We start from the raw sequence: 24,525 nt of genomic DNA, 5'->3' as shown, positions 1-24,525 counted from the left end.
TCTTGTTGTTCACGAATCTTATAAGCATGCTAATTGTAAGTATATTTTTTGTTTATGTTTTAAAATTATATTATTATTAAGTAGCTTACATTTTTCTAACCTTAACATAAACTAACCTGGCGATATAATAATTTTCCGAAGTTGATAGCTTTAAGCTATAAGTTTTATTTTGTTTTTGTTTTCTTACACATAAACGCAAGTTTTAAATAAAGTATAGCCTAATGTCTTCTTACATGTTGATATAAAAAAAATTACAGTTTTTTTCGAGTGATGATCTCGTTTGATTTAGTTCAAACAGGTGAAACATTACTAAATTTAAATTTTGAGTTGAAGTTATTTTTCAAAAAAAAATATAAGGAAACAATTTATTCGGTTGAATTTTACAATTAGGTTATTTCCAAGCCAACGAATTACCTCTAATGCAGTTGTGATAAGAAGTCCACGCCGGGACACGAACCCGTAATCTTCTGATTAGGAGTCAGACGCCTTATCCATTAGGCCACGCAGTCGGTTACGTGGTATCCAACTATCGCGTTCATATAAGTAAAACTTTGTAGCCTGTCGGCCCAATCTAGGTTAAATAACAAATAACTAGAGCAAGATGTAATAAAACTATTTATCAACAAATGTAGAAAACCGTAGATTCCATTAGCAAAAAATATTTTATTTATACTCTATTTATTTTTGAAACTTATCTATTGTTTAAACTACATTTAGTTTAATTATGTATTACTACGCTTAGTTTTTTGTAAAATCACTCAAGTTATTCCATGCATTATAAACTAAATATACTATAAAAATTACCTATGATTAAAAAAGTTTTTTTTTTTAAACTTTCATACGTATTCAACCCTCTAAATATGGTGTTTTAATTTTTAAAATGTTAATTAAAATCACTACTATAACTTAAGGTAACAGTCAAAAGAAAACGAGCTTAAACTTTTTTAGTTTACTTTTAAAAACGTCTTTATAGTAAGTTAATAGCATAAAACACGTTATGATGCGTAAAATAGGATAAAAACTTAAAAACTTTCTCAACTAAACATAAAAACTACAAGCTTATAAAACTATGAACTTATAAAGTAAATTTTAAACACTTAAGTGAAATAAATAATATTTATAAGGCTTTTAAGCAAAATCTTTTTTTAGTTCAAAACTTACAGTTATAAAAAGAAAAATAATAATACTACACGTAAAAAATACTGGATGTGGGGTTCGAACCCACGCGGACAATCGTCCATTGGAACTTAAGTCCAACGCCTTAACCACTCGGCCAACCCAGTAGTCGAAATAAACTGAGTATTTAAATTATATACTACATTATACGTAGCTTTTTTGAATTATAACATGTAGATTTAAATTGATGAAACTAGCAATTTTTTTGGTAAACTGTACTAGCATTATAATGAATTTTCAATAAGTAAATATTAATCACTGACTAATTTGTTTACTTTTTCAAAAATTTAATTAAAACATGAATGCTTAGTTTTTCAATATTCGAAAAACTAAACTATTATCTTTGCAATTAAAAATAAAACTAAAGTCACATCAACTTAAAAAAAAATATTTAGAGAGCCAATAAAAAGTTTTTCTTACAATTAAATAAAACCATTTGAACGTATGTACAATGTTAAAAATATTTTAATTTATATGTGATCATAGCAATTTGTATAACAAAATAAAGTTGCAAGTAAGTTTTAGTTTATATGTGATTGGTGATAAAATAACACAAAACTAGTTTACTGTTCAAAGTATACTTTACATTCAAAATTGACTTTTATTTCAAAATATACTTTACGCTCAAAAATTACTTTACATTCAAAATAGAGTTTACGTTTAAAAGTGATTTTAAACGATATGACGTCCAAAGTTAAAATTAACGTTTGATTACTATACGCTAAAATTGGAAACTTAGCAATACTCTTTAACTTAAAAAGTAACCTTTTTACATTTTAAGTGTCTTATGTAACCAACTTAAACTTAAAAACTTAAAATATTTATCTTACTTATAATAATGTTTATAGAAGTGTTCTCAAGTTTAAGTAAATAACTTATCAGTCTTTAATTTACTTATACTTATAAGTAGCACATTTTAAAAAATTTGTTAGAACTTTAAGATATATTGAAGATAGCCCAAACTAGGCACCTTTTTGTTTTTATTAAAGTAAATTTTTAGTATAAATTATTACTAATAGTTTGATAACATCTTTTGCTGTCCAATAATTTATTTTCTAGTAAGTAGATTAAATTATTTTGTTATTTTCAGCAGGAGTAAAAAAAAAATGCAACCTAAATACAAAAACGTACGATTGTGTAAGTTATAATAAGCATTTTATTATATATACAAACGTCGACAAACTGTATAAAAAAAACTATACTTTTTTCATTTTATTTTATATTTGTTAGCTTAACTTTAGAACTCAATTATAAACAAAAACAATTAAAGTTAATTAATAGAAACATAACATCCAGTGAGTAAATTTTTTTAATTATTGAATACTTGGTTAAAATTGATTTATGACAAGAAACGATTCAAAAAATATTTAAATTTTAAAGTTTTAGAATTTATTTAAAAAGTTAAAGCTATTCAGTTTTATCGTAAAACAGATTTTCAAACTGTTTTGCTGCAAAAAACGTATTGAAGTTACAAACTATGCAACAATCGACAAAAAATTGATAGTATATAGTTAAATTAAAAAAAAAATGTATATATTTAAAATCTTTATAATTAATAATTTATTATTTTAAAGAAAAACAATTACAATATTTCACCGCAAAGCGGATTTTCAAACTCTAGATCTTACTCAAAAATATTTTTTTTTATCTCAAATAGAATTCAAATAGAGTTCTGTAGATTATCTTGAAGTTTTTGATTTTACAAAACTGAATAAATACACTTTTTAAATATAGTAATTTTAATTCAGTTTATAATACTTAAATAAAAATAATTACTCTTTTGTGTATGTTTTAGGTTTATTGATTTATAACTTATTTTTCAATGAGTTTAACAACTAAACTATCGAAAACTACTTAAAACACTTTTTTTTCGTTGATCCTTACTTACTGTTTTATCTAATTAAGATTATATTATGTTGAATACATGTCCACCGGAAGTCGAAACCGTAACTAGTGCTTGGAAGGCACCAAAGCTAACCGTTACACCATCGATGCTTGTATTGAAATGGAGAAATTACTGTATTTAATCTCAAATGAAAATGCAGCTAGCTCTGTACTGCAGTCAAATGCTAGCATATGTGTGTTCAAGCGTTAATTTTTTGCCGTTAGCTCGACAAAATGATCTATAATAATACGTTGCAAATTTTCAACGCGTTTTCGCTCGCTAGCAGAATTATACACAGTTTATCTGCTAGTTTAAGCGGTAAACTCTCACGTGGTTTAACGCTTATGGCTATAAACTTGATGTTTATTTGTAAAAAATGTTCATTTCAAGTCGTGCATTTTATTTTGTAATTGCTTTTGTTTTTATTTGTATGTATCCATACGTGTGACCAAAGAATATTAAGTTTATGATTTTATTAAAATTAATATTTTTAAATCTAAGTATGTTTTGATTAAATGATGACTGAGAAAATAAATTGAGGTGTTTATAAATGATAAAACTAACTGTAGAAATAAACTGCTAAATATATTTTAAAATTTTCTAGCTAATGAAAATTTGTTATTTAAATTTATAAACTGATTTAAGTCGTGGATAAGTAATAAATTAACATATCACTATACCACAATTAAACAAAGTATGACAATAAATAAATAACTAAAACTCAATAGTCACTTTAAGCTTGTAAGCTTGTCCTAAAATTTAAACTAAAAAGTTTTACTGATCGTAATATAAATAAAGTTTTAAGTTTTATAAACTAAGTCTTCTTTTGATTAAAATTAATACTAGTTTGAGTACTATTTGATGTTTACAACAACTTTCAATTAATTAAATACTTCTGTTTTGTCACATAGTTGTACATTTATGTTTTGCTAGCTAGTAAAAAGTTGAAATGTTTTGTCAAAGCTCATAAGTATATATTTTACACTAATACCAAAATTCTAAATTAATTAAATAGAGAACGTTTATTCTAACAAAGTTTGCACTCTTAAAAATACTACATGATTGAAAATTTAAAAACCTTTCAAATTATTTAAACATTTTTTTCATTTCCTAGTTGTCAGCATAATAGTAAAACTTCTATATTTTTGTGAAACAATATTGTTAAAAACGAAAAAATGTATATTTATAGCTAATAGAAATTCAAATGTTTAAACATATAAATCTAGTTTTAACTATTTCTAAGGGTAGACCTTCAGCTAATTTAATTTAAATTAAAACCAATCTTGTAGCAATTACTTCTATATATCAATATAAGTTTCATTTAGGCTAATAATTTGCTAAGTATATTTAAAGTCAAATTTTTAACTTAAACAACACAATTGTATTGTACAGCATTTTTTACTTTGTACTATTGAATATGTTCATAAGCTTTCAAAGATCATCAGACCATATGCTTTCGGTAAACTGAAAACGGATTCGTCCTTATTAAGACTCATCAGTCAGTCACAACCGAAAAACCTATAGCCTTCTATCTACAAACAGTTTATCATGTTGTCACATGAAGCAACCATTTGATGGCATTGATCAGTAATTCAGCATTGTCTTTTGCTGTACAACGTTCAATACATTGTCCACTAGGCAAGACATCTGGTACGCTCGTATCAATCAACAAAAACTGATGATCAGATGGAATGACTGAAGTCTGATGATCAACTCTTTTGTTAAACTTGAGCTTTTCTCACGGCACACGATAGTCCAGGCTTCTGCACTGCAGACTTTCGCCGATTTTTTCGTCGTTTGAAGCTTTCAATGAGAGTCAATTCAAGGTACAACAAGTTTATATACGCAATATTACGCTTACTGCCAAGTGTTTCAGTAATGTAGTGGTCATCACGTTCGCCTCACACGCGAAATGTCCCCGGTTCGAGCCCGGGCTGAAAATTTTTTACTTTCATTGTACAAAACGGTTTCATTTTTCTCAAACTTTTTTATTAAGTGTTTCGCTTATATTGCATGTAATTAATAAGTATATTTTTGTTTGTAAGCTGGAAGTTTAGTAAAATTTTCTATCTTTTTGGTTCTGGTTTTATTTGTTTTCAACTTTTTAAGTGATTTATTTATTGATTATTGTGAATTTGATTTTATATAATTTTAGATCTTCTAGTTTTATTTAATAAGTGAACAGCTAATATTTTTGATACAAAAGGTATGTCAACTTTTGTAGTTGAAAAACATAGTTAAAATAAAACATTGCATTTCTTTACATCGATGACAAAACAAATATTAATATCGAACAAGCAAGTTTTTTTTTATTACACATACTTATTTTTTTGTTTATAGCTTCAGATAAACTATTTGCAGAGAAAAAGAAAAAAATCTACTAATATCAAAGATACCTTATGTTTAAAAATAAGTAGTCTAAAAATTGTGAAAAAATTTTTTATTATTAGGTTCGTAGAAGTCAATGTTTATAAACGAGAATATTAATTTGAAAAGTACAACTTTACTTAAGAAAACAGTTTAGTAGATTAATATAAGTTTTTTTTTATAAACTTCTTTGTGTTGTACTTAATTTTACACTACTTTTCGTTATTAAACTGACGGACGTTTCTCTGTTTAAAAAAAATTAAGACAGTTCTGCGGGTTTATCAAAGTTTTCCAAGTAACTTTGAAAACTGTTACTTGGAAGCTTTAAATAAATCCGTAAAAACTTTTTAACTTCATTAACACGGAAAAACGTGCGTCAGTTGAATAAAAAAAGTAGTGAGCAAATTGTTGTTTTTCTGCGAAATTATTTCGTTAGCAAGTGTATTTGAGTTGTTTTAATAAATATTTAAGTTTAATAAACTTGTCATAACAGCAATTCTAAAGCATTTTACGTAATCACTAAGTGTTTCATGAAGCTTTAGGTATTTAATTTTATATTTATCTTGGTTCTCTCACTATACATATTTTTATTTAAATAAAATTGGTTTTATAAATAAGTTACGACTCATGAAAGTCTAATAAAAAACTGTTACAAAAGATATTCGGTATTTAAAAATTTCAACACGAAAAAATGTACAGATAATTTTAAAAGCAATCTATTGTTATTAAAGATAGATTATAGCATTCTTATATGTCATTTATAAATCATAATTAACTAATTTAAGAAATAAATGATATTATGACTTTTATGTAAAAACACTGAGTCGTAAAACTGTTAGGAATTTTTGTTTTTAAAACATTTATTAAGCTTTATTTATCTAAATAGTACGACACTGTCAAATTTTTACTAATTTGTTGTTTAAATTAGACCAAAAAAACTTAAAATTTTTGCTATTTTCTTGTATTGTAATACGAAAACCTATAACTTGCTTGATTAAACCATAAGGCGTTGTCTTTTATTTACTTATATTTTTACTACGTTAATTTAGTAGCGTACCATTAAATTATATTTAGTGACTTGCTTAAACTAAAGTTTAAATAATTGTTAAAACAATGAAACAATAAAAACCTTTCATTACATAAGTTACAAAGCAACTTTTAGTTTTAAATATAACTACATGAGCTTGTTTTATATTTATCACTGTTGCTTAATTTGTACATATTCTAAACTAACAAAAAAATGTTTTGCTTAAAAACATTTTACTTTAGTGCTTCTGAACCTTTTTCTAGTGGCGGAACCCTTTTCCAAAGTTTAACTTTTCCGCGGAACTCCTAATTTCAATTTTACATAAAATGTTTAAATAAATAAATGTTTTTTTTTTAATTTCGAAAGGCTTCGCGGAACCCCTGAGAGACGTTGCGGAACCCTAGGGTTCCGTGGAACCCCATTTCAGAAGCACTGTTTTACTTTATACATTTTGTAAACGTTGTAATCACTATAGAATTTCAAATATCTTAATATTTACTGAATATAAATTAAAAAAAAAATAGTTACTAAAGTTTAATGTTAACTTGAAGTTAAGTTTATTTTTATGTAATCAACGATGTATATTCAACTTTAAGTTTCCATTTTCTTTACTACTAAACAATTTTAGCTGTACTAGTTTAGTAAGGTTTAATTACAGTTTTAACCTAAAAATTTATAGTTATTTTTTGCGTCTACATTCTTGCATTTCGTAATTTGTATAAAACTTAAAACAAAACTGTTCAAATTGTTATGGTTTTACAAAAGGGTTTCACTCTAATCAAATAATACTTGAAATATAAATAACTAAGAGCTTATCATTATTGTTTAATATTGTTTTTATTTTCGAAAACTGTTTTGAGAATTGAATTGATTTACAACATTCACAGATGATAAAAGACTTTAGTTACACTGTTATTTAAATTTAGTTGAGAAATTTCTGTTATAAGACTTTTATTAATAACGTGTTATAAAATTAGTTTTAAAAATATAGATAAGTAAAATAAGACTTAAGCTGATAACTATTTAATGTTCTTACTAAAGTAAGAAGTAATACGCAGTAGTAAAAATAAGTAGAAGTTTACACTACTAACCAATACAATTTATACTATCAAAAAGTTATCCAGCCTGGGATTTGAATCCAGGACTTCCCTCACTCTGAAAAATCACAACTACAGATTAACGGGCCACTTGGTAAATGAGACTGTATTGCATTTATAATCTTGCCAACCAGTGGCGTAGCGAAGTATTTTGGTCAGGGGGTTCGCAATTGTTTTCTCAAAAAAAACCTAAATTAAAACTTTTGTAATAAGCTATAAATAGATCCTTTTATAAGTAAAAAAGTTGAAAAAAAAGTCAATAAGTAAAATAAGTTCGAAGTAACTGTTGTAAAAATTACTTATACATTACAAAATTAAACAATTAAAAAAAAGTATAAATTTCATTACAATTACTTATACTTGCACAAATGTAAACTTATTAAATAAAAATTGTTTTTACTACTAACAGTAAACTTTATATCTTTAAAAATGATTATATTCAATAAAACGAAAGTATCTGTTTTATTTACGAAAAACATATCAATCTCTTTAATATACAATAAAACAGTGATAAGAACACCTCATTGCACATAATTTATATAAAAGTACACAGAAGTTAAAATAGATCAACTTTATAACTGTTATTACAGTTTATTACAACTTTGTAAAATAGTTAAAGATATGTTTTTTAAATTTAATTCATCTGATTGTACTTGTTTAAAATAATTATCACAAACAAAGTTTATTTCTCATAGGCCGACACGCTTTTTCTTGTATGTTTACAAAAATAAAGATCAGAAAACTAGCAGTAGTCTTAAACTTTATTGTAGCATAAAAAAAAAACTGGTAAAATTGTTTAATTTTCCTTTAAGCGTGTCGTATTTTTGTAAATTTTTTGTAGAAAAATAAGCTGCCATAACGTTATACAGTGCTTCCTCGCTAATCCGGTCCTCGCTAATCCGGTTCCTCGCTAATCCGGCCGGTTTTAGTCGAGAAGTCACTTATTTACTTTAGCGTTTTTAGCGTTTAACTTCATTTTACTTCGAATAAATTATTCAATTTACGTTTTATAAGTATGCAAGCAATGTATTGTTACGTCATAATAAAGTATCATTTGTATAATCTTAAGTTTTTTTTCATACTTTTCCCGCTCAGTTGTAACAAACTTGTTTATTATTCATTTGCAATTTTTTGTCTTTGCTAAGCAAGTTACACTTTAATATACTACAATCAACATATCTGGTTAAAAAATGTTTAAGACAGCAAAGAAACGAAAACGCGTTCAACTAACAATTGAAAACAAGTTAAAAGTTTGCGAAATGGCAAACAATAATGTGCCTAAAGCTGTTTTAATGAGCCAGTTTAACATTGGTAAGTCAACTTTAAATGACATTTTGAGAGGCGAAGAAAAGTTCAAAAAGTTTAAAGCCGAAAAGGAGGAGCTGGGACTAATTGGAGCTGCTAAAACGGCAAAAAAAGTAGAGGGAGGCGTCTTTGACAAGCTAGACAGCGCCCTTCACATTTGGTTTCATCAGGAACGCGAATAGGGTTGTCCAATAACTGGCCCAATACTGTTAGAAAAAGCCTCCGTGAGTTTTCTGCTAAGAAACGAGAAAGCACTGTAAAACAATCTTCCATTCTTTCTTTTTTCAAAAAAATCTTAATTTAGTAAAAGTGTTAACAGTGTAGTTTTTTTCCACTAATTTAGAACTTATAAAATTTTGTTTCGTTTAGTTTTGTCTGCTTTAATTCTTTTTTCTTTGAATAAAGTAAAATAAATTAAATTAACAGAAATTTTATAGTACGTTTTGTTATATACATTCATAATATAACTAAGGTAGATAATTTGTAAAAAAAGCGATATTTTGTTCTTATCCGGCCAAAGGCAAATCCGGCCGTATTTTCAAAAAAATCTTGCCCAATTTGGCCGGATTAGCGAGGAAGCACTGTACTACACTGCACTAACTAGTTGCGTACTTTTTGAGTCTAAAATCTTATGAAATTAATGAGGTTATAGAATTTTTCCTTATGGAGTTTTTCATCAACATCGGTGCGCATTTTCGTTTGCGCACCGAATCAGTATATTGGGTAATTTCTCTAACTTGTCACTAATGGGTATTCAAAATTTCGTTTAACTTTTCGAATACTGGATAAACATAGTTGAAAAAGGCAAATTAAGCAGAAATAAAAAACAATGAAGGATAAAGATATTACATTCTTTTTTTTACTTCTTTTCTTTTTTTGGGTGGCACGCATGCGCCAGTGTCCCTCCCCACGCTACGCCCCTGTTACCAACTATAAGTTAGAACACTGCACTTTAAGATACCTTAAACTATTCTAATTATATTTTTTACAAGTAAGATAATCGCTTCACAGTCTTTAAAATACTTAAGAAGTATTAAAAATAAATGTAATTTTGCACTTATCAGAAAATATTAATAAAAGCAGTTTTTAAAAGCTTACTAAAAAGCTTTAAAATAGATAATTTATTTAAAATAACTATAAACACTATTACATTTTATACCACTTTAGTTTTGTAACTTAGGTAAGAAAATAATACATATATCAAATATAAGCATAACCTAATTAAAAAGGTTTTATTATTTATCAACATTTAAAAAACAACAAAATTTTCAAAAATACTACACGTTGACTTCTTTAACCTACAGGTGATTTTAGTAACCAAGTTTACATGATTGTGTATTAACAACTTACATACTTAACTTAACTTTCATGTGTTTAAAGTGTTACAGCTTGAAAGCTTTACTTGAAGTCTGAAAAACATTTGTTATTTATATTAAATAAAAATTATTTTATACTTAAAATAGCATTTATTTATCAATTTAGTATACTAGTTTCATCATGCATTTAAATAATATACCATTTTATGAAACGTAAATTGTTTTAGTATTAATTTATTTTTATAAGATTACTCGAAAATCATTAAACTTTTGTGCTACTACTAGACTAAAAATGTGTGTAATAAGCTTTAATAAAATTTTAACTGAACAATTTATAACAGAACAAAAATATGTGGAGGTATAAAAAAATTTGTAAATATTTTTGTTTTTGTAACTGACGACAAAAACAAAGTAATTCAAACAAGTAACTTATTTACTAGTTTAAATTAGACTGTTATTGTTGCTAGACTACACAGAAACTACTTTAAAACATAATTCAGAGATAATAAAAAAATTGCAGTATGTGTTGTTGCTTATTTAAGTAAAGCTAAGTACTTTTATAAAATAATTAATTAAGGTTAACTATTAAGTTTCTTAATTTTAATCACAACTAGTTTTCGATACTTATACTATGTTTGAATAAGTAACCATATAGCATCTGAAAAATTTAACTGTTAACATAATGTTAATATAACAATCATTAATTTAAACAAATTTAAATTCAAACAAACAGATTAAAACAAATAAGCTTAAGATTTGAAAAGAAAGTTTTTTTTTTCTGTTTTAGTTAAAAATATTTGGCTTACGCTGAGTTATATTTTGAGCGAACGTTCAAATTTTATAATTACATCAAAAGAGCCTTAAGTTCTAAGGTATAAATATAAATTGAATTTTAAAGTATTATTTTACTTTTCTTAAAAAAGTAAGAAACTCAAAAATCGTATGTTGTACATAGAATATATCAGTATTATATAAAACATGAACCGAACCGTAAAATTGTTAACCGGTAATACACAATAAAAGAAATCAATGAGATTTTGAATTTAAATTTATCAAATATGTAGCTGTAACAAGACTTTACTGCAAGTGCTCGGCCAGCTCAGTCGGTAGAGCGTTAGACTCCCAATCCAACGGTCGTGGGTTCGAGCCCCACGTTGGGCGTGGTTTCTTTTTGTTTTTTGGTGAATGAACTATCTTTTGATAATAACATTGTTTTATTACAGCTGATTTGTGTTTTTTATTTATTTTTTTTAATATCAAACAGAATCTAAAACAACATATTGTTTAAGCAGGGTCAACAGAACAATATTTATGAATGTATATTAAAAAGAAAATAGGTACAATTTATGACCCGTTTTTTAACGATATTTTCTAGTAAATATAACTACTAGTTAACTTTAAATGGTAGTACATAATTAAGTAGGTGAGCTTGACTTTTGATTTTTGACTTGACTACTAAACCATGAAAAAAATACAGTTATGTAAAAATTAAAAACAAGAGTATTAGTACATTCCAACAAATAACTAGCTACTCGAATTTTTTTTTCAATATCTTGTATCTAGTCATGAAAATAATTACTGAATTACTTGCTTACTACTTGATTCAAACTTTATAATTTCAAAATAAAGTACAGTTAAAAATTGTATATTTACATCAGTAGTCATTCTACAATTTTTATTAAAGTTTCATAAAGCTTGCTAAAATTAGTTTGAAATTATTCATTTCTACTTAAAACATTTACATCATTCCAATCTTACATGCAATAATATTTCACTACTGTACTAAAAATACAAAAGTGCGTCGAACCCGGAACTGGTGCTTGGAAGGCACCAATGCTAACCGTTACACCATCGACACTTGTCTCAAGTCGAAAAATTACTGTATATAAACCCAAATGTCAAGGCAAGTAAATCTGTAGCGCACTCGAATGCTAGCATATGTTCGTTCAAGCGTTAATTTTTTTGCCCTTAGCTCGACAGAATGTGCTATAATATTTCGCTGCAAATTTTAAACGTGTTTTTGCTCGATAGCTTTGACGCTCGTTGAAAATAATCACGTGGTTTAGTAAACTGCAAACTTATAGAGAAATTTTGCTTGTCGGTCGTTGAATTTTAATTTACGTTGTTCGTTAGCTGTTGTTTAAAACTAATTAGTGAATTTCTTGACGTCATATTTAAGTTTTAGCTACTATGGTTTTTAAAAAAATTGTTTATAATATAGAACTAACGATAAATGGTGTTAATAGTCTAATCAAAAATTAAGTATTTTCCTACAGCTTTCTTTAGGTGAAAAAGAATACCTTAATAGCTTACGCTATCAAGAATAATTATTATATACTACATTTCAGATGAATCATAAACAAATACTTGTTGAATTTTTTTTTTCAAATATAAATACCAAATTCTCATTAGCTACAAAAATTACTAATTTCATTAAGTTATGTTAATTTTAAAGCTATGGCTAAAATTTTCTTAATTTAGTAAAGTATAAATAAAATTCTCATTCTCATAGCCAATATTTAATTTATAATCTAATAAAATAGCTTTGTATGAATTAAATGTTAATTAAAGATTAATCGTACTTATGAAAGGATTCTATCAACTATTTTTTATTATACAATTTCAACTACCATAACCTTACGATTTTTAATGGGATCAGAAGATTAAACTAGGCTAAATATTTTTATCCAAGTATAGTCTTGAGCAATTTGTAGAATAGTTTACTGAACGACAAAAATAAAATACCAAAAGTGTTTGGTCCTAGGACCTGGTGCACGAAAAAACGTTTCTGTTATCGAGTCGTACACTACAAATAGAATATAATTAAGGACCTTTCCAAATAAATACATTTAATAAGAAAGAAATAGTTCCCTGCAGTGGCGTCGCGTGGTATTTTTTTAGGTGGTGCAGAATTTAAAAAATATCAATTATTTTAATAAAAATATGTTTTTACTGTCAAGTTTGAAAACAACTGAACTTTTGCTACACCTGAAGATAAGCTTTGCTTTTAAGGGCATAGGGGGGATAAAACAATTTGATCTTATTTTATGTAGTTTTTACTAAGCTACAAGATGCTTTTTACAGATTTTAAAAATTCAGTATATGTTTTAAGATATAGCCGGTCAAAGTCAAAGGCAACAAAAGGTTCATAATGGGAGGCACAAACTAAAACAGTGTTTAAAAAAATGTTTTACCCCCCCCCCCCTTTATGCCCTTAACATCTACTTTAGAATTATTTTACTGAAATTACTTTATACAGTTTTAATTTAACTACAAGTCATCTTTTATCAATATAAAAAATTCTTAAAATTTTTGAAATACGGTAATTCACAGTCAGAGGTACAAATGAATCCTTATTTTTATAATATAAACTCAAACAACAAATAAATCAAATCACTAAAATCATATCTTTTTTTTATAAGTTGGCCTCAAAATCTTTAAATGTTTCTTATATAAAACAAAAAAAAAATGCTAAATTAGATATTTAAAACACCAAGAAAAAAAAAGTTATAACAAAAGTTTTTTTTTTTGTATATATAAAAATATATATTGATACTTAAAAATTGAAAACTTCTCTTCAACAAAAGTATAAAGTTTTTAAAAAATTAGGATGAAAAAGTTTAATTAAAAATTGTTTTAAAAATGATGGAGAATATAGGTTTTCAGTAAAATTGTATTTTTTGCTGTTTTGGTTTGCTCCTTGTATAATAAACCATTGTACTCTCTGGCTTTGACTGGTTGTAACTAAAAGTTTAATTGGAAATTTCAAGTTTATTAAAGAGTAACTATTAGCTTTCTGAAAAAGTTAAAATAAGAACAACATGTAAAAAAGTGCCTATACACCCTCCCCCCTTACTCCTCACTAATTTGCACATTTTTTTTTACAAACATTAACATTTTTATTAACTTTTTTTCTAATTTTAATGTTTTTTGTTGGAGGTTTAAAATTCAATAGTTTTTTAAGGGTATCTTTTCTTTATTTAATATTTATTTGTTTTTCATTTTGATGACAGTATTTTTCTCAGGAGCTCAACTTTTTTAAGTTTAGTTGTGAGGCTGTTGAACTTTTCAAGAATTTTAAAGATAATTTATAAATATGTAACCATTATAGAAGTAAAAGTTTGGTTAGTTAGTTTTCATGTGGCCATAGGGGTAAAACACTTATTTTTTAATTTTAAATAACCTTGTTATTTTCAGAGTAAAAATTAAAACTGCTTTAGTCAGCCTGAATATTTTTCTAATTTGGTCTGTTTTAATTTATCTTGGGTCATCTTGAGTTTTTAACATTTCTAAGTTATCCTGATTATGAGGCAAGGCAACCATGTTTCAACAATTTTATCTAAAATTTTTGCTTTGTTTATGAAAAAATTAAACCAAAAGTTATATAAAGTAGAGGTAGACTAAATTTTCCTAAAATGTTAAACTACTCTAAGTAATCAAAGTTTCTAAATTAAGGCTATTTACTTTATTTAAATATGTGATTGTTTCAATAATACTATTTTTTATTTAATATAAATCTAAAATATTTTTCTGTAAGAGTGAACTAGAAGTTTATAATAAACTTCTTAATTCTTTTTTTCAGAACTTGAATTTTATTATTTATTTTATTAACTTTATGATAACAATAATCAGTTATAGTTAAGTTTATGTATGCAGATTAAAATAAAAAATCAAATTTTTAAGACTTTGGTGATTTAGGGTTTTTATCTTTTTTTTCAAATATGCAATTTATGACAAATCTTTTAATAGAAGTGATCGGTTAAATTTAAAAAATCATGTGGGTACATAAACTCAAGTTTAATCCTTTGCAGTAGCTTGCTTTGTTTTTTTTTATGTTTACAATAGCTTGTAGATGATACTTAAGCAAGTCCTGTTTTAGGGAATTTTCAACTTAGCTTATTTACCGCAAGATATTGATTTTGCGGTAATTCTTGAAGAAATTTTGCTTTTTTGAGTTCATTTGCGGCAGTCAGCTAAGAGTTTGCGGCAGTGAAGTGGGCAAAATGGTCGTTTTCAAAATTGAAGTTTTAAAAGAGATTTCGTTCAAAAAATAACGAAAACGTTATAGATACTTATTTTTTTTCTTAGAAAATTTCAAGGTGGTGCAGTTGCGGCAGTGCAACACCCCACGCGACGCCCCTGGTTCCCTGGTTTTATTGGTCATCATCGTGCTTACACAAACGTAAAAAAAGGATATACCTATTAATGTTTCATTCACAAATTTTACCTACTGCTTATGGTATGTTTGTATGCAAACATTTTAATTGTCTAAATTGACACGTCTAAAAACATTATTAATTTTTAGTTTTGTTTTTTTAACAACCGGCTTCTAAAATGTTTGACAAAGTTAGATATCAAAGTGACAACTTGGTTTTAACAAAACTTAAGTAAATTTTGATATTTTTACAAAATTTCTCAACTTTTTTCTACTAAGCTTAAGTAGTTGCAAGTTGCAACTGTAAATTTGTTTCAGTTTTCAACCAAATAATGTCTGTTATTATTTAAATAAACGAAAATAAAATGGTAAATTAGTTTTATAAATAAATAAGCTAGTTTTAAATTGTGATATACAAATTTTGGTTAGTGTTACTATCAAAATTTTCTAGTTTGTACATGAATTGTTTTACTGTAATAAAGATAAAATAACATTTTTAAAATAAATATTCTATTTAAAAATGGTTATGATTTAAAAATGAACAAAAACTAAATATTTAGCCGCTAATAAAATAGTTAAAAAAAAGTAAATACTAAAATGCAATAATATTCAAGTCGCATAAGATCAAAGCTAAATGAACACTTGATTGTTTATATCATCACAACAGTTGCTACTTTTGATAAGCAAATGCAGATACGCTGCATTTGATAATCACTTGGTTTATATAGTATAAATTTTGAAGTTGCAACAAGCATTGTTGGTTCAGTGGTAGAATTCTCGCCTGCCACGCGGGAGGCCCGGGTTCGATTCCCGGACAACGCACTTTTGCTTATTTGATTGAATATTGTCTTAATTTAGTTTGTTTTATTTTTTCTTATCACACCCGAGAGACTGAATTATTTAAAAAAGATTTTTTTTAATTTCTTTTCAACAAAAAAAAGGAAAATTTTATAAATTACTTTTTTAAATTTTTTAACGAGTTTACCCTAAAAACTTAAAATTTATTATTTTGGTTTTTTATTAAAGATAACGAGTTGTTTTATACAACAATAATAACCAGCTTAACAGTTTTGTTTATTTTTCATTACTTACTGCTTAACTTTTCAAACTATAAACCAGAGAACAAGTTATAAATGTATGCTTTTTGAGCTCGTACTTTAAACACAGCCAAAAAAGTGCAAATTTGTCTAAATTATTGTCCTTCATACTAAAGCTAAATCTAAATTACTAGTTATTTAATATATAAACCAGAGTCTCTGTAGTCTATCAAGTTTTTAAATGACTTTTTATTTGGTTTAGAAATTGTTGAAAGTCATGATTTTAGTTTTTCTTCCTGATCTTATTATATCACCTCTAATTGTAAACTATGCCATAAATACTTTTCTATGATAACTTTATATAAACTAAAATGTGATCCAAGTTTAAGTGTTTTTAAATCTAAATAAATCAGAGTTTCACTGTTTTTTATTTTCTTTTAACAACTAAAACTTAGTCCGGCTTTTTTGAAATAATTTTTATTAAAGTTTCAACTGTGTTGTACATGATTAATAAAATCATGTTTTGTTTAATGCATTTGAATAACTTGCTTGGTGTGTTTATTAACTTTGTACTAATTCGTATTAGTTTTTATATATTTTAACTAAACATGTTTAAAACTAAACTTCTTAACACTTATTTAAAGGAACAAGATTTTCTTAAGAATAAGTTACACTTTCTACACAAACTTTTTACTTAATCAAAAAGTTCGAACTTAAGCGGCAGAATTTTTACATTTAAAATTAAGTATCAAGGTTATTTGTTATTCTTAGCATTGCCTTTTTGTTTTTGTAATCATAAAACAATGATAGATCAATCGGCTTTTGTTGGTTACCATTAATATATAAATGGTGCAAGTTTCAATATTAACGACAGAACTAACTTAAAAGTATAACAATTATTTCAATAAAGTCTTCTAGATATTTGTTTTTTGAAAATAAAAGATGACAACAATTAAATGAATTATTTTTAAAATACTGCCTTTAAATACTTCATTAATAATTTTTAACAGTAATGTAAGTTTTATCACTAAAAAATTATTTCGTTAAAGAAAAAACTAATATAAAATAAGGAGTTTGCGTGTTTTAAAAAAATAAAAATAAACTACTATTTATTATTGTGTTTAAATATTTGATGTTTTGTATATTTATCTAGAAATTTAGTTGTTAACAAACTATTTAAATTATAACATGTTTTTTTAGTAAAATACTTCTTTATAAAATGATATTTCAAGAAATAGTTAAATTTGTTGATTTTAAAAATAAAAATGTCAAATAAAACATTATTTATATTAATCACGAAAAACATAAAGTCCTTCGAGCCGGAGTCGAACCTGCGACCTATGGATTTCTAACAACTGGCTACAGTCCACCGCTCTACCAACTGAGCTATCGAAGGCGCTGGACCAATGTACAAATTTGTGTTTATAAACGTTAGTGTTTGAAGCACTTGTGCACTTAACAATTGATTTTGTTTATTTAGTACATCAACACGGCATATTTTAACATAAGTATGCTTTTAAAGTTGAAAATTTTTTGATTGCTTTTATCAACTCACTAGTATGGCCTTATGCGCTTCTACTGTTAAGTTAATATATGCGTACCAATTGAAGTCTTTAAAGCTTAAAAATTTCTAAATACCAATTTACAAACAATATTTTGGAAGTAGACTTTTATAATAGTTTTTAATGCGTACCAACTGAGCTACCGAAGGTTGTTATAGTAACCATGATTGTTTTTTCTACATACTTAAATAATAAATGCATACCTTTACAATTTTTTTTAAAGAAGCTTGTAAACACCGAGAATAATATTAAATTAAATTAGCTTGTTTACATGTGGTTTAAATTGTAATTGTAACCTATCATAGTTCTTAAATCTAAGTTTTTGCACAATTTTATTTGTAAACAGATAAATATGTTTTATATGCTTTTATAACTAAACAAAAATTAAATAAAAATTTTAAAATTGTAAAATAAACATTTTATAGATACATTCTAAACTTATGTAAAACAAGTATTACTTTTAATTTAGATTAAAAATATCAAATTTAATAAAAGCTACCATAAAATGTAGGAAATAGTGTTTACAATAAAATTGAAATTGTTTACACTTTTGAAAATTTTTTTATAAAAAATGAACTAATAAATGTTTATAAGTTAATAAATAAATGTTGCAGTGTTAAAATTTACATAAATTACAATTAACAAGTCATATTTTTAAACGGTTTAAAAAAATTTAAATTTAAATAAAACAGTAACTGATTTTATAAACGAAAAGTAATTAAGACTTATTTTCGTAATAAACAAATACAAACAAAACTATATAAATGTATTAAAGTATTAGTAAATAAATTTACACTAAACCTTCAAAGTATAATACGACTTTTTGGAATTAATTTCAAAGAAAAATACGGAGATGGCTTTGAACCCACGCGTGCAGATCACAAACTGTTATGACGTAAATACAGAGTAGTTTTTTTTTTAAGAATTCCACACAATGAAAACTAGAAATTTTAAAATACAATTTAAAGGGTAGGTCTTTTTATGGGTACTATTTTATGGGCACTATTTTATGTGTAGAATTGCTGCATTCAATTTTTGATGTGATGTCATCAAAATTATGTGTAGTATTTAGATGTTGCTGCAATTAAGTTGCTGCAATTAAGTGAAAAAAATTTTTGTATTTTTCTTTTGTAAACAAACAAAAACTGTAAGTATAAAAACCTCTAAAATGTTGAATTTAAATTTATGTTTATTCCATGTAAACAATACTGACTAAAACAAAACATTGAAAATTTACATTAGTGTTTTAAGTGTTAAAAATTTGCTTATGGTTAAGTTTCTGAATGCTTGTTTTATTTAAATAGCCAAATCACTTTAAAAATTGGTGTGTAACTTTTAATTGTTTCATAAAAATTGATCAATTTTTTTTTTGTTTTTGTTTTTCATATTGGAAATTTATATTTCTAACTATAAAAGTAATATATAATATATTACAAAATATATTTTTTTCAAAAAAATATAATTTTAACATTTTATATATTTTGTATTGTTTAAAATATTTTGTAGTTTTTTACAGGATTTAAAACTTAAAAGAAGTAAAAGTGTCAGCAGCAAAATAGAAGACTATATAACAGAATTAATATTAACTTTTTTTTGTAAAATATAGAAAATAAGTATATAAGTAGTAAAACAGTTGTTAAGTTGGTCTTTTTAGGTTAAAGTATTTGTTATAATGCTCATTAATTTTTTTTTAGTAATAGTAATATTACAGGGTTGCCACTCTCTGAGCCAAAAAATCTTCCCTGAGTGACCAAAAATTTCCCTGAGTAACCTTAAATTTCCCTGAGTTTCCCTGAGTATTTTTCAAATCTTAAAAAAAAAATTTTCTCTTAACACAAATTATTAATACCTCATTCTTATTTTTCTTCTTTAATAATAAAAGGAAGGTTGTATGTGTATGCTTCTGCAGTCAGTTCAAAATATATTAAAACATTCACACTAAAAAATTAATTACCATTACTGCTACTACTTTTGAAATTATTATTTGTAAACAAAAATTTGACCTCTATTTTTTTAACAAAAGTAATACAAAACTAATCTATATTCATTTTAATTTTTTTACTGAAAACAAGTAGTTGTAAACAAATAACAAATAACTTTATTATTTAAAAAATAAGAACTAATAGTACAACATAGTGTTTTTTAAACTACATAAGTAACTAAAAATAAAAAGTTTATTAGAACTTTTCAATGAATAGTTAACAACAACTTTCATTTCTCTAAACTGTTTGATTTTACTTAAGTAAATATAAATTTAAAACTTAAAAAACTACAATGTTAATACTAAGAATATTGAAGAACTAGCCGCAAGGCTAAAAAAATTCTAAATAACCACTTAAATAATAAAAATTACTACTTTTGAACAAAATATTGAAACTGGATTAACTAAACCTCATTCTAGATCTAGAAAAAAAATTCCCTGAGATTTTCAAAAACTTCCCTGAAATTTAGAGAAAAAATCAAAACTTCCCTGAGTTTCCCTGAGTTGAAAGAAAATTCCAAAATTCCCTGAGATTCCCTGAGATTCCCTGAGTTTCCCTGAGATTTTCTACAGTTTGAAAATTCCCTGAGATTCCCTGAGTTCCCTGAGTGTGTGGCAACCCTAATATTATTTTCAGGGTTGCCTCTTTACCTGGAAACATAGAAAAACCTTGAGTTTGTAAATTTATGGAAAAAAAAACCTGAAAAACCTTAAATTTAAGAAATTTTGAACAAAACCAGGAAAAACATTGAATTTTAAACATAAAACCTGGAATTTTATACAGTTTGAACATGTTTAGTAGTAAAATTTAAATTTGACACAAAAAATCTATTTCATAGAAAGAATTTTTTTTTCATCATCAAAAAATTAAAAAAAAAAGATTTAAAGTAGCTCTACAGGATTTTTTTTTATTTTTTTATATTATTTAACATAGTCATCTTACCTTAAATTTAATTTTACACAAAAAAAGACCCAAAAATATGTACTTTTAAAGATCTGGAAGAAATTTGGAAAAAAAATTAAAAAATGAGTGACAACCCTGTATTTTGGTATCAGTTATTACACAGTTTAATTATGTAGTTTTTAGTTCTTGCACAGTAATCTTAGTTGCTTTATATTTGAGTTTCTTAATTTTACCATGTTTTTTGGTTTCTGCCTTTGACTGGTTAAATATCAAAAATAATTTGAACTTTGTAAAACAGTAAAAAGCAATTTATACCTTAGTTCAAACCATACAAATAAGATCATTTACTAAATTTGTTTTATATATTTTTTGTAACAGGTTTCTTTTTTAAAAGCTATGAAACAAGAAGTTTTTTCTTTAATTAGTAAATTGAAACACTTGCCAGAAGATGAGTTTAAAAAACTTTTCTTTAGCGAATTTTCCAGATTAAGTTTGAGGTCACTTAGTGAGTTTAGAAAAAGTGTACACTTTGATGAAACTCATGAAGTTGATAAAACAGCCTTAGAATTGCAACTTGGTTTGCCTACAGAGTTAATTCCAATTAAAAACTCTGGAGCAGGGGACTGCCTCTTCAAGGCTATTTCACAGTCACTATATGGTACTGAAGACAATCACCACAACCTAAGGCTCCAAGTTTTTATTTGGATGTTGAAAAATACAGAAACTGTTGTCAAAATCAAAGAGAAGTACAAGTATTTTGTATCAGATTCTGTGTTTTCCTTGACGCTACAAGTTGGAGTACCACAAACTTGGATGGGGGTGGCCCATATTGCTTGCAGTGCAATGGCATTGAAGGTTCACATAAGTACTTTTTATCCCTTTGTTAATGGATTAGAAAACACTACGGCTAAAGTGCTTAACACAATATATAATTGTGAAGCAGTTGGTAGCGAAGTGATCATTAATATTCAATGGTCAAGCATAATTTTTGACAAAACAAAACGTTATTGGCAGCCTAATCATTTTGTGAGTTTAGTTGATAAAACTAAAAAAAGTTATAATTTTAATATTAATAGCGATGGAGTTATATTACTTGACAATGATGAAAATGATAAAGATGAATTTGTAAATGATAGTGATGATAAAAAAAACATTTGTAAGGAAGCTAAAATAAAACCTTCTATAAAAACTGTTGATATTAAAAACCAAAATAAAATTAATAAAGCTCCACAATCTTTTTCAAGTTATGATTCTGATGAAAATGATTTTGTAAATAATGCTGATTATAAAGAATTTAAAAGTAACTATAGTAAAACAAAAAATAACTTAAAAACTGTTCATGGTCAAAAAGAAAACAATAAGGGTAATAACATTGAGCAATCAGTTTCAATTGAAGATACAAAAAACAATGAATTAGAAAACAATTTGGATAATGTCTTTATTAAACCTTACAGAGAATTTAAACGAAACAAGGATATATATGAGTTTCTAATTAACTGTGATCAAGTTTTTGATAAAATACCAAACGTTATAAAAAGCAATAAACAATTTGTTGTTGACATGAACAATTATTATTTTCCAAATAGCAAAAGACCTTTTAAATTTTATGATGATTGCGGGGAGTGGGATTATAAAACTAAAAACTATAAAACATTGTATTACTTAAAATCAAATTTTTCTCAAGTTTATAAAAAAGATGGTTTTTTTTTCAAAAAGTCTAAATCCTGCTCTGTAGAAACTCTAATAAAAATACCAGATGAAATAAAAGAAACTGGCATAGTTAAATTTGTATGGTATAAAACAAAACATAAACTTAATGAAAAATTTTTTAGAATAGTTACAGTTATAGTTTCAAATAAAATCAAAAGAGCTTTGTTTCAGTACATAGGTAAACAACCCATGAAATGTAAAAAAATAAGAGTTGATCCAATTTCAATTAAAAAAGTTAAAGATGACATAAATGTAAAAAGTAAAAAAATAAAGAATACTGTTGATGATCCTATTGTATCAACTAAAACTATCAAAAATACTAAATATAGAGTAAATAATAAGCACAAAGAGTTTAAAGAAAAAAATATTGCTAATGACTTGGAAAACTGTTTTGAAAAAGTTGGTGATGGATTTGTTCAGTATATAAAAAAATTTAACAACCCGGATTTTAATAATGTACATGATAACTTGTCTTCGTTTGTACTTTTCACAGAAGACCAATTTCTTGACATGATCACATGTTCAAAAGATCTTGGATCAATTTTAAGTGTCGATAGAACTTTCAATTTAGGAGCTCATTTTCTTACAGCTATAACTTTCAAAAACAATAAAGTTACCTTCAGAAATAATAACTGTAATCCTGTGTTTCTAGGTCCATGTTTTCTGCACAAAAAATCTAAGCAAGAGGACTACGATCATTTTTTTAATTTTATTAAATCTAAAATACACAGTTATTTCCCTGAGTTTGATTATTCCAAACTATCATTTGTTACAGATGGGGAACAAGCTCTTATAAATTCAGTCTATAAAATATTCCCAGAAAGTTTGAAATTCAGATGCCATTTACACATAAGTAAAAACATTATATACAATTTAAGAAAATCAAATATTAATTTTACAAAAAAAACAAAAATAAAACAACAATTCAATTCTTTAATTCTTTCTGAAAATATCTTTAGCTTCGCAGAAACAAAAATGGATATATTAAGCACTCCAATGGATAAAAAAACAGAAGATAACTTACAAAAACTGATAGAAGAAATTTTTATTTTTGTTAAGCAACCAATGTGGGAAAAAAAGTTGTTGTCTCCTTTGACAACAAACCAATCTGAATCAATGAATCACGTCATTAAAAATTATGTGGGCTGGAATAAGACCAATATAGCTGAATTAATAAACAATCTGAAGTCGATAGTTAAATTTCACTATGACAATCTAAAATTTGCAATTTTTAACCAAGGAGATTATAAAATATATAACTCTTTTTCATACCATCAATTTCAAGAATTTAGTAAACAAGTAAGAAATAAACATTATAAAGATCTTATTATTAATTCGTTCAGATACATTGTATCTGACACTGGCAAAACAAAAATTCCTACAAACCTACAAGGTACTGCTAAAAAACCTGGTAGCAGAAAAAGAATTAAGGCAACACGTACTATTTCAAAAACATAATTATTGCCTTAATTAGTGTAAAAATTTATTTATAAGTTCTTTGTTTTTATTAGATTGTTTTTTTTTAAAGTCAAGTCTGAGGTTTTTTTGTTATGTCTTAGTTTAAACATTCAAGTATAATTAGTTGAATTTAAATTATAAACAGACCAGTGAGCTACATTATATAAATTAACTAATGGATAATTTATAATATTAGTATTAATATTTTGTTGTATAAGATAATTTAATGTATAAGGTTATAGTTTTCAGTAGATTGTTTGTTTTAAGTATTTTTTATTTTAAAATTTAACTCTGAGGTTTTTTTTTTATATTACAAGTGATGATTTATGATTTAAAAAATCTATATAAATTTGTTATTATTTATCAGTTTTATTACTGCTTCTTATTTTTTTACTAAGCAAATTTTTTTTAAGTGTTCTTCTTTGTGTTTATTTTTCAATCTGATAAGTTTTAGTATACCAAAAAAGTTCTAAACAAGGTATTAGTCATTTATCGTCTAAATTCTTTATTATTTATCAAGTATAGGTTTTACTACATATCAAATA

General features: G+C 25.6%; 5 non-coding genes across 5 annotated transcripts; 3 read left to right on the top strand and 2 right to left on the bottom strand.

Annotated features, from left to right (window-relative positions):
- Positions 1-1,200: 1,200 nt before the first annotated feature.
- On the bottom strand, positions 1,201-1,283 carry Trnal-uaa (transfer RNA leucine (anticodon UAA)). Its single transcript has one exon. It is a non-coding gene; the product is annotated as a tRNA-Leu (tRNA).
- Positions 1,284-4,930: 3,647 nt separating this feature from the next.
- Trnav-cac (transfer RNA valine (anticodon CAC)) lies at positions 4,931-5,003 on the top strand. Its single transcript has one exon. It is a non-coding gene; the product is annotated as a tRNA-Val (tRNA).
- Positions 5,004-11,261: 6,258 nt separating this feature from the next.
- On the top strand, positions 11,262-11,334 carry Trnag-ccc (transfer RNA glycine (anticodon CCC)). Its single transcript has one exon. It is a non-coding gene; the product is annotated as a tRNA-Gly (tRNA).
- A 4,745-nt stretch (positions 11,335-16,079) lies between these two features.
- Positions 16,080-16,150, top strand: Trnag-gcc (transfer RNA glycine (anticodon GCC)). Its single transcript has one exon. It is a non-coding gene; the product is annotated as a tRNA-Gly (tRNA).
- Positions 16,151-17,675: 1,525 nt separating this feature from the next.
- On the bottom strand, positions 17,676-17,761 carry Trnay-gua (transfer RNA tyrosine (anticodon GUA)). The gene is given in 2 exon segments: positions 17,676-17,711; positions 17,725-17,761. It is a non-coding gene; the product is annotated as a tRNA-Tyr (tRNA).
- Between the last annotated feature and the right edge of the window lie 6,764 nt (positions 17,762-24,525).

This window comes from Thalia democratica, chromosome 2, assembly GCF_965202585.1.
Source record: "Thalia democratica chromosome 2, ktThaDemo2.hap1.1, whole genome shotgun sequence".
In the NCBI taxonomy this organism is placed as follows: domain Eukaryota; kingdom Metazoa; phylum Chordata; class Thaliacea; order Salpida; family Salpidae; genus Thalia; species Thalia democratica.
Note: the sequence above shows the minus strand (reverse complement) of the source record. Positions and strands in the feature narration are given on the sequence as shown.